Source organism: Muscardinus avellanarius (genome assembly GCF_963383645.1).
Source record: "Muscardinus avellanarius genome assembly, chromosome: 6".
Taxonomy (NCBI): Eukaryota; Metazoa; Chordata; class Mammalia; order Rodentia; family Gliridae; genus Muscardinus; species Muscardinus avellanarius.
In genome coordinates, this window is record NC_137791.1 from 44,380,891 (window position 1) to 44,392,450 (window position 11,560).

Sequence of the window (11,560 nt, forward strand, 5' to 3'; positions counted from 1 at the left end):
CTCCAGCTTTATAAATTTTAAAAAAGCTTCCTTGAGTTTTTCGAAAGAAAAAGAAAAAAAATCCAGAAAATCTTCATTGGAAAAAGAGCTGCAACATAGACTTGCTTACCATAAATTAGCAATTCAATATACTGATGAATATTTAAAAACAATACCATTTAGCTTAGGTGCTTGAGACAATAGGAAGTACGAACCTTACCTATGATTGCTTTAGACAAGTCTTTTCTCCCTTTTTAAAAAAGACTTTTGAGGGGTGCTGAGGGTTGCACTCAGAATCATTTTACCTCCACACTACACCCTCAGCCCTTTTTATTTTGAAATGGGATCTCACTAAGTTGCTGAAGGCCTTGGTAGGTTGCTAAGGCTACTCTCTAACCTGCAATCTTCCAGTCTCAGCCTCCCAAATACTGAGATTATAGGTGTGGACCCCTACACTTAGCTGTTTTGTTTGTTTTTGTTTTCTGTATTTGAACCTAGAGACATTCTACCTCCAAGCTACACCCCCAGTGCTTTTTATTTTGAAATAGGGGCTGTCCTCAAACCTCCAATCCTTTGGTCTAGCCTCCAGATCATAGGTTTAGAGGCATGCATTACTGCACCCAGATAGAGAAGTCTTTGAAATCTGGCCCTTTGCTCTTAATTTCTCTGCTCATATAATGCAGTTAGACCCGGGGTCAGAACATATGGGTTATAGTTCTGGATCCAAGACCCTTCATGCTGCTCATTCCACTTCTGATTTCTCTATTGCCCCAAGTGTTAGGAGACTAAACTAGATGTTTAAATTTCTTTTAGCTTTAACATTCTGTAATTAAAGAGTCCTAGCCTTTCATCATCTTAGATTAAGGAGGTTTTTTAACAATACTCAACATGTTTTTTTTTAAGCACCATCAAGGATTTCACTTACAGATGAATACTAAAATATCAGCCAAATAGGCTATATGCTCAGAATTCACATATCAGTTGCTTACAGGCCAACAATTCACAAGATGATGGCACATCACTCATTTATCTTTATTTATTTTATTTATTTATTTGTTTGTTTGTTTGTTTATTTATTTATTTTGCAGTACTGGGGATGGAACCCAGGGGCATTCTACCTCTGAGTGACATTCCTATTAAGTAAAATAAAAAATATGTGGGTTCAGTGGAGTGTGAAAAACACAAGAGGCCCGGTACATGTGTTATTCACTTTAATTGCACAGCTCTCCCAGGGATTGGGGCATGATCGGGGCTGGGCAGTTCCATGGGGCCCGTGCACCTGTCCCTGGCTAGAAGAGGCGGGCTCTTCTTTTTATGCATCTCATGGGGAGGGGTTTATATGTGGGAACGCACAATTCTCGCGGGGGTTTCTGCCTCCCCACCCGCGCAGAGGTCATGTGATGCAGAGGTCATATGAGTGCAGGACCCGACTTATCATCCCGGCCTTTTTGGTGATAAGGGGTGAAGATTCAACCCTCGAGCGACTTCCTGCTGTCAAGGGGCGTCGTAAGGGGCCCCTTGGCCGGGAAAGGTCGAGTCCGCCAGAAGTGGGCAGGTGGGAGCATAGTTGCAGCGAGAATTGGAGGTTACCCTGGACAGCTTAGTGATGTGCATTTGAGTAGACTTGAACAGGTGAGGGGCTATTAAAGAAAAAAACAAATCGTGAGAGCTATTGGCCCTTGCCCAGAAGGGAAGGAGCCCAGAAGCTGCTGGCCCTTGGAACCCTTCAAAATATGAGGTCATCAGTAACGGATTTCAGAGGTTTAATACTTATGGCAGTTTGGCATCCGAAGAGGGAGAGCACCATAGTATGTAAACAAGTGGACCTGCTAAAATAAAAACATCAAAGAGAATTATGCCGAGAACAAACAAAGCTTAGTGGGCCCCAAAACTGTGCAAGACAATTTGTCCTGAGGCTGTTGTAGCGGAGCCTTTTGTAGACTGTGCCTGAGCTTCAGGCAGAGCAATTTTGTCCTGTAAAAGAGGGCCTGTAATGCGTGGTCATGTGAGCTTGCCATCAATCCCCTGTACCGAGATTGGAAAAGGAAAAACTAGAACCTGAAAGGATGGAAGCACTGAGCAGGCAACCAAAAAGGAGACTGGCTTAGCCGCTAGCTGGAGAGTTACCCTGGGCTGGCAATGAGGATGGAGGTTGAGGGATCCAGGAGCTGTCAGTCTTCGGCGGGGTTGCATAGAGCCAGCAGCAGGGCCTTGTCTGGAAAGGTGGTCCCCCTGTGTTGAGGCACCTGGGGCTCACTGCTTTTCTAAAGGAACTGTTCTAGTGGCTGTTCTGGCTGCACACTGGGCACAGTCTGATTGATGGGCATGGCCTTGCTGCACCTGAGGCAGGTTCCTGGAGGTAGTTGTCGTTGCTGTCCTCCACCTATAGGTGGCGCTCCAGAGGACTGAGCTGCCACCGCCAGCCACAGGGCAAATAGGAGTGTACATTCCATCTCTGCCTATTCCTCTCTAGAATTAAAACTTTAAATGCCATGTTAATCAATCTCAGATAGGAGTTTGAGGACCATCCTCAAACTTTTCTTAGTTTTTTTTTGAAAAGCCTCCTGATAGTGGCCAAGATGGCGACTGTGACGTCACCAGGCAGCGACTATGCACCATCACAAAATGGCGGCTGGTGGGAAAATAAATGGCAGCTGATGGAGGAGAGCATTTGGAGGGATGGAATGCAGGGGAAAAAAAACCCAGACATAAAGACTTCTGACCATTTACCAGATCGCTTACAAAAGTTTTTAACTGTTTTTGGGCCATTGCAACCAATTACCCAATTCGTATCAAGGCCAGACAGGCGCTCAGGGCATCTGCTAGTTTAAAGGTTTGACTTCCCATAATTAGTTCGCGGGTGGAAACGAAGAACAGGAAACAGGTGTCCCCACTTCTTGATCAATCATTCAGAAATGGAGGTTAAGAGATCGGGGAAGAACGTCTCCACCCCTTTCTCAAAAAACTGGAGGATGACCTGGTCATTCAGAGGGTGATCCCAGTGGACCAGGGGACAATGGGTCACCAAGCGCTTGGATTTTGGGGTCCCAGTGGACCAGAAGACCCACGTCCGGAGTCCGCTAACCAAGGGAAGGAGGCAGCTTACTAGAGTGAAGTGTTGCCTGCCAGAGCCAGCTGTGTTGGAAGCACTGAGAAGCTGTTGGGGCGCAGTGGAGCTGGGGTGCGTGGCGCCGGTGCCTGGTGTGGGCAGCACTGGCGGCTGATGCAGGCAGACTCAAACGGTGGCGCGCAGGCGGTATGGTTTGCTGGGCCTGCGGTGTGGAAACAAAATGGCTTCCAGGCGCGTGGCAGATGCTGAAGCTGGGCCCTGAGGAGCACCGCCAGTGAGCCTGGCTCGAGGTGGGCGGAATGGAGCGGCGAGAGGTCCTGGTGGTGACCAGAGCAGAGCAGAAGGGCGGTTATAGGAGGTCCAAGAGACAGGTCCTGACCCGCGCAGATGGTTGTCAGGCAGAGCAGGCGCCAGCACCCCCCAAGGAGCCTGGCTCGGGGCGGGTGGAACTGGCAGCCTGGTGACCAGCAGAGCCTGCATGCCCCGGTGGTGGTGGCTATAGCGGTGGTGAGAGCAATGCCTGCAAGCAGAGCGCTGGTGTGGGACCTTGCATTCGAGCTGCTGGCAGGTCGGAGAGTCCAGGGCTCAAAAAGAGAAAAAAAGAGGGAAAAAAAAGGAAAAAAATCCAAAACCCCCAGGTCAGAAAAGGAGAAGGTCAAAACTCCCGGGTTTCGGCACCAAATGTTAAGTAAAATAAAAAAAAATGTGGGTTTGGCAGAGTGGGAAAAACACGAGAGAGGTCCGGTACACGTGACATTCACTTTAATTGCACAGCTCTCCTGGGATCGGAGCACAATTGGGGCCAGGCAGTTCCATGGGGCCCGTGCGCCCGTCCCCGGCTGGAAGAGGTGGGCTCTTCTTTTTATGCATATCAGGGGGAGGGGTTTACATGTGGGAATGCACAATTCTCATGGGGGTTTTGGCCCCCCCTGCCTGCGCAGAGGTCACATGAGTGCAGGACCTGACTTATCAATTCCCAGCCCTATTTTTTATTTTGAAACAGGGTCTCACTGAGTTGCAAAGAGCCTGACTAAGTAGCTGAGGCTGGCTTCGAATCTGAGCAATCCTCGTTTCAGCCTCCCAAATGCTAAGATTACAAGCATGCGCCATCACATCTGGCCTTGTTTATCTTTAAAAAACTATATGTTCAATGGAGAAAACTTGAGAAGCAGTGCTGTCCCTACAGCAAGAACTGTCCTTATACTTATTGTATGCATGAATGAATGTAGCTATCCCATTCCCCATAATGTTGAGATTCTGGAGTCTACTTTTTTCCATTTCTTAACACTGATTTTCATATGTTAATTTTGTATCCTGCAACTTTACTGCATTTAACAGCTTTTTTGTTGAGTCTTTAGGGTTTCCTACATACACAATCATGTAACTTACAAACAGATCATTTACTCTTCCTTTCCAGTTTGGATGTCTTTTATTTTTTGTTTAATGAGCTTGGCTAGGTTTTCCAGTACTATGTTAAATAAAGGTGATGAGGGTGAGCATTTTGCCTTGTGAACACTGGATCTTAGAGGAAAAGCTTTCAGTTTATCCCTGTTGATTATGCAAGCTGTAGGGTTTATGCACATAGTCTTTATTGTGTTTAGGTTAAGTTTCTTCTAAACCAATTGTTTTGAGAGTTTTATCACCCATAATGTTGAATTTATGACGATTGCAGTGGTGCATGATTATAATGCTAGTAATTGGGATGCTGAGATAGGAGGATCATAGATTCTAGGCCAGCCTCAGCAACTTGTACAGCCCTCTACAACTTAGTGAGACCTTGTTTCCAAATAAAGAATTAAAAGAAGGCTGAAGTAGTATAGTTCTGAGGTAGAAGGCCCCTAGGTTCCATCCCCAGTACCCCCCCCCACACACAATATTGAATTTTGTCAAAAGATTTTTCTGTAACTATCAAGATTATCATGATTCTCATCTTTCCTTCTGTTTATGTATCATATCCATGGATTTGCATATGTTGAATCATATTACATTTATGCATGTATATATCCTATCCTATATTTGCATTTATTGGGCTTGGCCATGGTGTGTGATCTTTGGAACATGCTGTCCAGTCTGGCTTGCCAGCATTTCATTGAAGGTTTTGTCTGTTCATCAGTACTGGCCCATACTTTTCAGCCACAGGGTGGAGTAGAGCATGGGCTTTGAGTAGCTCCAGCCTCTGAGGCTGGCTTCAGGGAAGACTGTGGGGGTCCTTAGCAGCAAAGGTTATTTAAGTGTTCTTATTTTCTGGAAGAAAACTCCTGGCAGAGGGGATTTCTTTTGACACTAACCTGTGTGAGCATAGGGAATGGTGTGACAGGTAAAATAAAGGTTGGGCTGCCACACTTAGGCTTTTCCACTCCCCTGGTTTGCTTCAGCTTGCTAATGGACACCAAATCTCTTGCAGAGCTGTTTCATCAATGGACAGTTGTTAAACCATTGCTTTTGTTTTTGTTTTGGTAGGTGATAATTAGGGCTGAGGCCTCTTGGTCTGCCATCTTGCTGATATAAATCACTGTCAATTCCATTACTTTTTATGTGAAGTCACTATCTCATTTAAATGTTTCATAATTATACACACAGATTTTTACTCTTTACTTGGAATTAATTTTGTAGTATAGAAAAGAAGGAAAAAACATTATTTTAATTTTTAAAATAATTAAACAATAATTAAACAATCGTCCCAGCCCTGTTTAAAATATATTCTTCCCAAGCCAGGTGTGGTGGCACGTTTGTAATCCCAGTACTTGGGAAGCTGAGACAGGATTGTGGGTTCATGGCCAGCCTCAGCTACATATTGAGGCCCTCTGCAACTTAGTGAGATTGTTTCAAAATAAAGAATAAAAAGTAGGGCTGGAGGAATAGTTCAGAGGTAGAATGCCCCTGGGTTCAATTCCTGGTACCACAAATACACACACACTATACATACATATTCTTTCCTGTTCCTCTGTAGTATCATGCCACTCATACAGTTCAGGGCATATGGGGTTTATGCTATAGTGTTTAATAGTTTCATTGAATATTTTGGATTTATTATAAAACTGTTTAGTGGCTCATTTATATATTTTTAATTTTTTTGTGTGTGGTACTGGAGATTGAACCCAGGGCATTCTACCTCCAAGTTACACTCCCAGCCCTATTTTATTCTTTTATTTTGGAACAGGGTCTCACTAAGTTACATAGGGCCTCACTAAGTCCCTGAGGCTAGCCATGAACCTTTGATCCTCCTGTCTCAGCCTCCCAAGTTCTGGGACTACAATTAAGGGCTACCATCTCTGGTTACAGCTCATTATTTTAAAAATAATCTTTTCTTTTTCTTCCTGTTTTTCCCCTTTGAAGTTCTGAGAATTGAACCCAGGGCTTCATAACACATGCTAGGCAAGTGCTCTCCACTGAACTATGTCCCCAGCTCATTATTTTAAAGATGACAATGTTGTGTTTCTACAATGAGACTGCCCGGCTGATATCATAATTCATAATCAGCAGTTTCAAAATGAAGTTAAAATAGTTAGATGATTGTGTAGAGAAAATACCAAATCATCTTTATACATTTTGCTACTGCTATTAAACTTGGAAACAGAAACTCAAGATTTTTTGGTTTTGTTTGTTTGTTTGTTTGGTGGTACTGGGGATGAAACTCTTCTACCTCCAGGCTACACTCCCAGACCTATTTTTATATTTTTTATTTGGAAATAGGGTCTGTCAACCCAGCAAGGCTGACTTCGAACCTGTGCAATCCTCCTGTCTCCACCTCCCAAGTGCGGGGATTACAAGCATGTGCCACCGTGCCTGGCAGACACTCAAGTTTAATGGCTATTAACTTGAATATGGTTCTCATATATTAAATCTCTCAATGCTTTATACTTCAAAAAGCTGCCTGGGATTTCTACTCAAAAACCTGCCAATTTGAGCTTCAGGAAATAAGAGGGTATGCTGGGGAGGGTCATGGCACCAAGGGTATTTTTGGGGCTCTGAGTATAATTTTTCCTGATTTAACACTCAATAACCCAGTGAGTTTCAGAAGCTTATGTTCCTTCTTTATCCAGGAGAGGGAAGTTGAGCTATAGGCAGTCTCGTGGGGGTAGTAATTTTTTTTTTCTGGTACTGGGTATCAAACCCAGTGGCATTCTACCTTTGAGCTATACCCTAGCCCTTTTTATTATTTTTATTTTGAAACAAGGGTCTTGCTAAATGGCTGAGGATGGTCTCAGCCTCCCAAGTACTGTGATTACAGGTGTGTAGCACTGTGTCATACTGGTAGTACATGATTTTTAGGGAAGATGAATGGGCCTCAAGAACAAACAGTGGCCTGAGAAAAAGTTCCTCTGGGCTTTGAGTATGGTGTGTGATTTTCAGTCTTCTTTTATGATTAGAGCTTTATCTCCCTGAGTTACTTACTTTCTTTCTTTGTTCTTCATTTTCTTTCTTTCTGGCACTGGGGATTGAATCCAGGGGCAGTCTACTTATGAGCTACACCCCCACCCCTATTTTATTTTTATTTTGAAATAGGGTCCTACTAGGTTAGAGAGTATCTATTTGCTGAGGCTATCCTCAAACCTGCAATCCTCCTATCTCAGCCTCCCAAGTACTGGATTACAGGTGTGCACTACCAAGTTTGGCTGGTTAATGACATTTCAGCAAAATTACTGAAGATCCCAGGTGGTGGTACATGCCTGTAATCCAGAGGCTTACATAGGAGGACCTTAGGTTTAAGGTCAGCCTCAACAACTTAGCAAGACCCTGTTTCAATATAAAAAAATAAATCAGGTTTGGAGTGTAGCTAAAGGTTAAATGCCCCTGGGTTCAATCCCCAGTAACCCCCACAATAAGTAAATAAATAAATGAATAAGTGTATATACATACATATATACAAACATATACATATATACATTGATTGATGTCAACTGTGTTCTTCTTTGGTGGATCTAGTCTTTTAAGTAATCAGAAAACTTCAGAGCAAGCTTTGTGAAGCATTTGCTGACCTCCAAGTGCCATTATTTAAAAATAATTAGCATACATAATATTAGCCAGGTGTGGTGACACATGCCTGTAATTCCAGTGCTTGAAAGACTGAGACAGAAGGACCAGCAAAGTTGTGAGACCCTGTTCCAAAATAAAAAGGCCAGGGATACTGCTTGGAGGTAGAATGCCCCTGGGTTCTGGACAAGCACTCAATATAACACTCTGCTACTGTGATCACTTATAGGTAGACTCATCCCTCTCTCAAATCGTGCTGTGCAATGAAATGAGAAAAAAGAACACTTATTATGTCTGATTATGTCTTTCTGTATCTTGTGATCTAGTTCTCTAACTTGGCTCTGATGACATATTTAAAAAGAATTATTCTCTTGTGGAAAGACCATGCCTATACTATACTGTGGATATATCTTTGAAGTCTGTTTCTTTGTTAATTTCCTAACTTGGCATTTTGATAAAAACAAAATTTTGTTTAGTAATTAAAACAAAGAAAGAAATAAACAAACAATAAAAACCCCAGACATGACACTGTCTACATTAAAGTAAAAGGTTTAATAAAAGCATCAAAAATTACAGTATAGATGAGGACTGAAAATTAGTTGTTAGACCTAGTACAATTATTTTTACATTGTAGGTAATCCATAAAGATCAAAATGTAAAATGTCATTCTGTATGAGAAAAGTATCAACAGTCCTTCAGTGCTGTACCATATAAAGACACTTTTTTAAACTGCTACAGTTTGACGCATTGTATTTAAAAGTCTAAGAAACTTCTGATTTGGGCACAATCTCATAAAAAACAGAAGTTCTGTTTTAAGTAAGCTGTAAACTCTTTGGTTAGAAATACTGCAAATCCATGTATAAATTAAAGAGTAACAATCTTGCTAATGTGATTCAAAAGCATGAATGTCATTTCAGGAGCACTCTGTCCTGCTGGAGGTAAGGTATAATCCACAGGAGTGGTAATCCACCTCAACCAAAATGCCTGCACCTCTCCATTCACTCAGTTTCCCTGCACTTAGTCTATGAACTTTACTTTTTTCTTTCTTTCTTTCTTTCTTTCTTTCTTTCTTTCTTTCTTTATTTATTTATTTATTTATTTTTTTCTTTTTCTTTTTTTTACGATACTGGGGATGGAACTCAGGGGCATTCTACCTCTGAGCTACACCCCCATCCCTAGTTTTTATTCTTTATTTTGAAACAGGGTCTCATTGAGTTGCAAAGGGTTTCACTAAGTAGCTGAGGCTATCCTTCAACTGCAGTCCTCCTGTCTCAGCCTCCCAAATGCTGAGATTTCAAGCATGCGCCACCACACTCAGCTGAACTTTTCTCTCTCTCTCTCTCTCTTTTTTTTTTTTTTTTTTTTTGTGGGTCTGGGGATGGAACCTAGGGGCATTCAACCTCCAAACTACACTTCTAGTCCTATTTTTTATTCTTTATTTTGAAACAGGGTCTCACTGAGTTGCAGAGGGCCTCACTAAGTAGCTGAGGCTGTCCAAGAACCGCGATCCTCCTGTCTCAGCCTCCTGAATGCTGGGATTACAAGCGTGCGACACCACACCCGGCTTGAACTTTTTTTTAAAAGACAAAAATTCTCAAGGCACTAAAGATTAGCCTGTATTTCATTTATCAATTTCTTTATAAAAAGGAAGAGTGATGTGGTAGATAATAAAAAGAATGTAGAGTCAAAAATAAAGGTTTGATTATATAAGATTTCATCTTTTCTTAGGTTCATATTAAGCAGAACTATTTTCACTCCTTGAGCATGCAAGAGTCTGCCTATGAATGTGCTCAAGCAAAGGGAAAGTCAGGGTTTATATTCAGATTTGCCCTGGAATGTTATTTGTGGACTAAGGACATCTAATTTAAGTGGTTGATGACAAGTGAAGAAGTCAGAGGCTGGGGAGATCTGGTGTCTCCACTGGTCTGAAAAACAGAGCAAGGAAGGGTGGTAAGTCACAAGAGGGCTTTCTTACCAATAAAGTTCAGCACTCTGTCTTTTCCTTTTTGTTCAGTCCTCAAACAATTAACAACTGGATGTTTCTTTGCACTCTTTTTATCAGGACAGCAGTAGCTGCTTCACTCCTCTATCAAAGTGAGGAAGAGGCCGGGGCTGTGGCTGTCTCCAGCTGCTGGGAGCTTGCATTCTCTGCTATATATAACAAGGCAGCATTCTAAGTCTAAAAGCCTTCTTTTATATTATTATTATTATTATTGTTGTTGTTATTATTATTATTATTATTATTATTATTATTATTTGCAGTCCTGGGGATAAAACTCAGGGGCATTCTTCCTATGAGCTATACCCCAGCTCTTGTATTCTTTATTTTGAAACTAAGTTGGAGATGGCCTCACTAAGTAGCTGAGGCTGGCCGGGAACCTGCAATCCTCTTATCTCAGCCTCCCAGGTACTGGGATTACAAGCGTGTGAAACCATGCCCACCTTAAAAGTCTTCTTTTAAATGATGCACAAAAGTCTAGTAATTTTTTAAAATGTGCTTAAATTGACATTAACAAATAACACAACACTGATTTTAAAAATTATCTTTTAAGCAACAAAAATACAACCTGCAGGCATGTGAACAGGCTGAAAATTTCCCCTCAAGTTAAGCACCCTTCTTAAAAGTCATTCACAGCTTTGAATGGTGGTGTATATCTGTAATCTCAGTACTTGGGAGGCTAAGACAGGAGAATTATAGGTTCAAGGCCAGCCTTACCAACTTAGTGAGACCTTGTCTCAAAATAAAAACTAAAAAGGGCTGGAGGTGTAGCTTGGAGATAGACTACCCCTGAGTTAAATCCCCAGTACCAAAAAAAAGTCCTTCACAGGTTGGCTGGACCTGGCTCAGAACACGCCGTCGTGAGAGAGGCGACAATGCTAAATCGAGTTGCTCATGTTGTCATAATTACGCCACATATGGAGGCCCACCGGAGAATCAGGGAAGGGCCAGCCACTCTTCCCAGAATGAGAAATGCGCCCACTGGGGAGATGCCAGCATGCCTAGTCTCCACTGCATAGAATTTCTTTGCCATCTAACATCCTTGTCTCATGGCAACAAAAGGTTTTCTTATGATAACCAAAGGGGGGAAAATGTACTCATACACTTCCAAACAGCCCCTGAAGAGGTCACTATATACCTGCTGAGAACTGATCTTCTGGAGGGAGTCTTTTAATTAAGAAACAATATAGACTATTAATAAAGAATAGGTATCTTCCTGTCTTTGAGAACACTCAGGATCAGACACAGTGGGCCTGGTAGCAGAGTGAACAAGAGGCATATAACCTAAGCCCTCATCCCTTTCTGCAAAAGTATTCAGACACCACTTTCATGTGGTCAGGGATCTTAAAAAGCCAGCATGTAGATCTGCTACTCCTGAATTTCTTCTTTAGAGCTTAATGGCATTTTGGTAATATCAAAAAAGAGATGAGTTTGCCTTTCCTTGGTGCTGAGAAGTAAAGAGAAGGCAAGCTGTGTTACCCTCCTTAACATGGGATGGTGAAGGCACCGAGGGATGAGAAGATATGCTCACTGGTGGA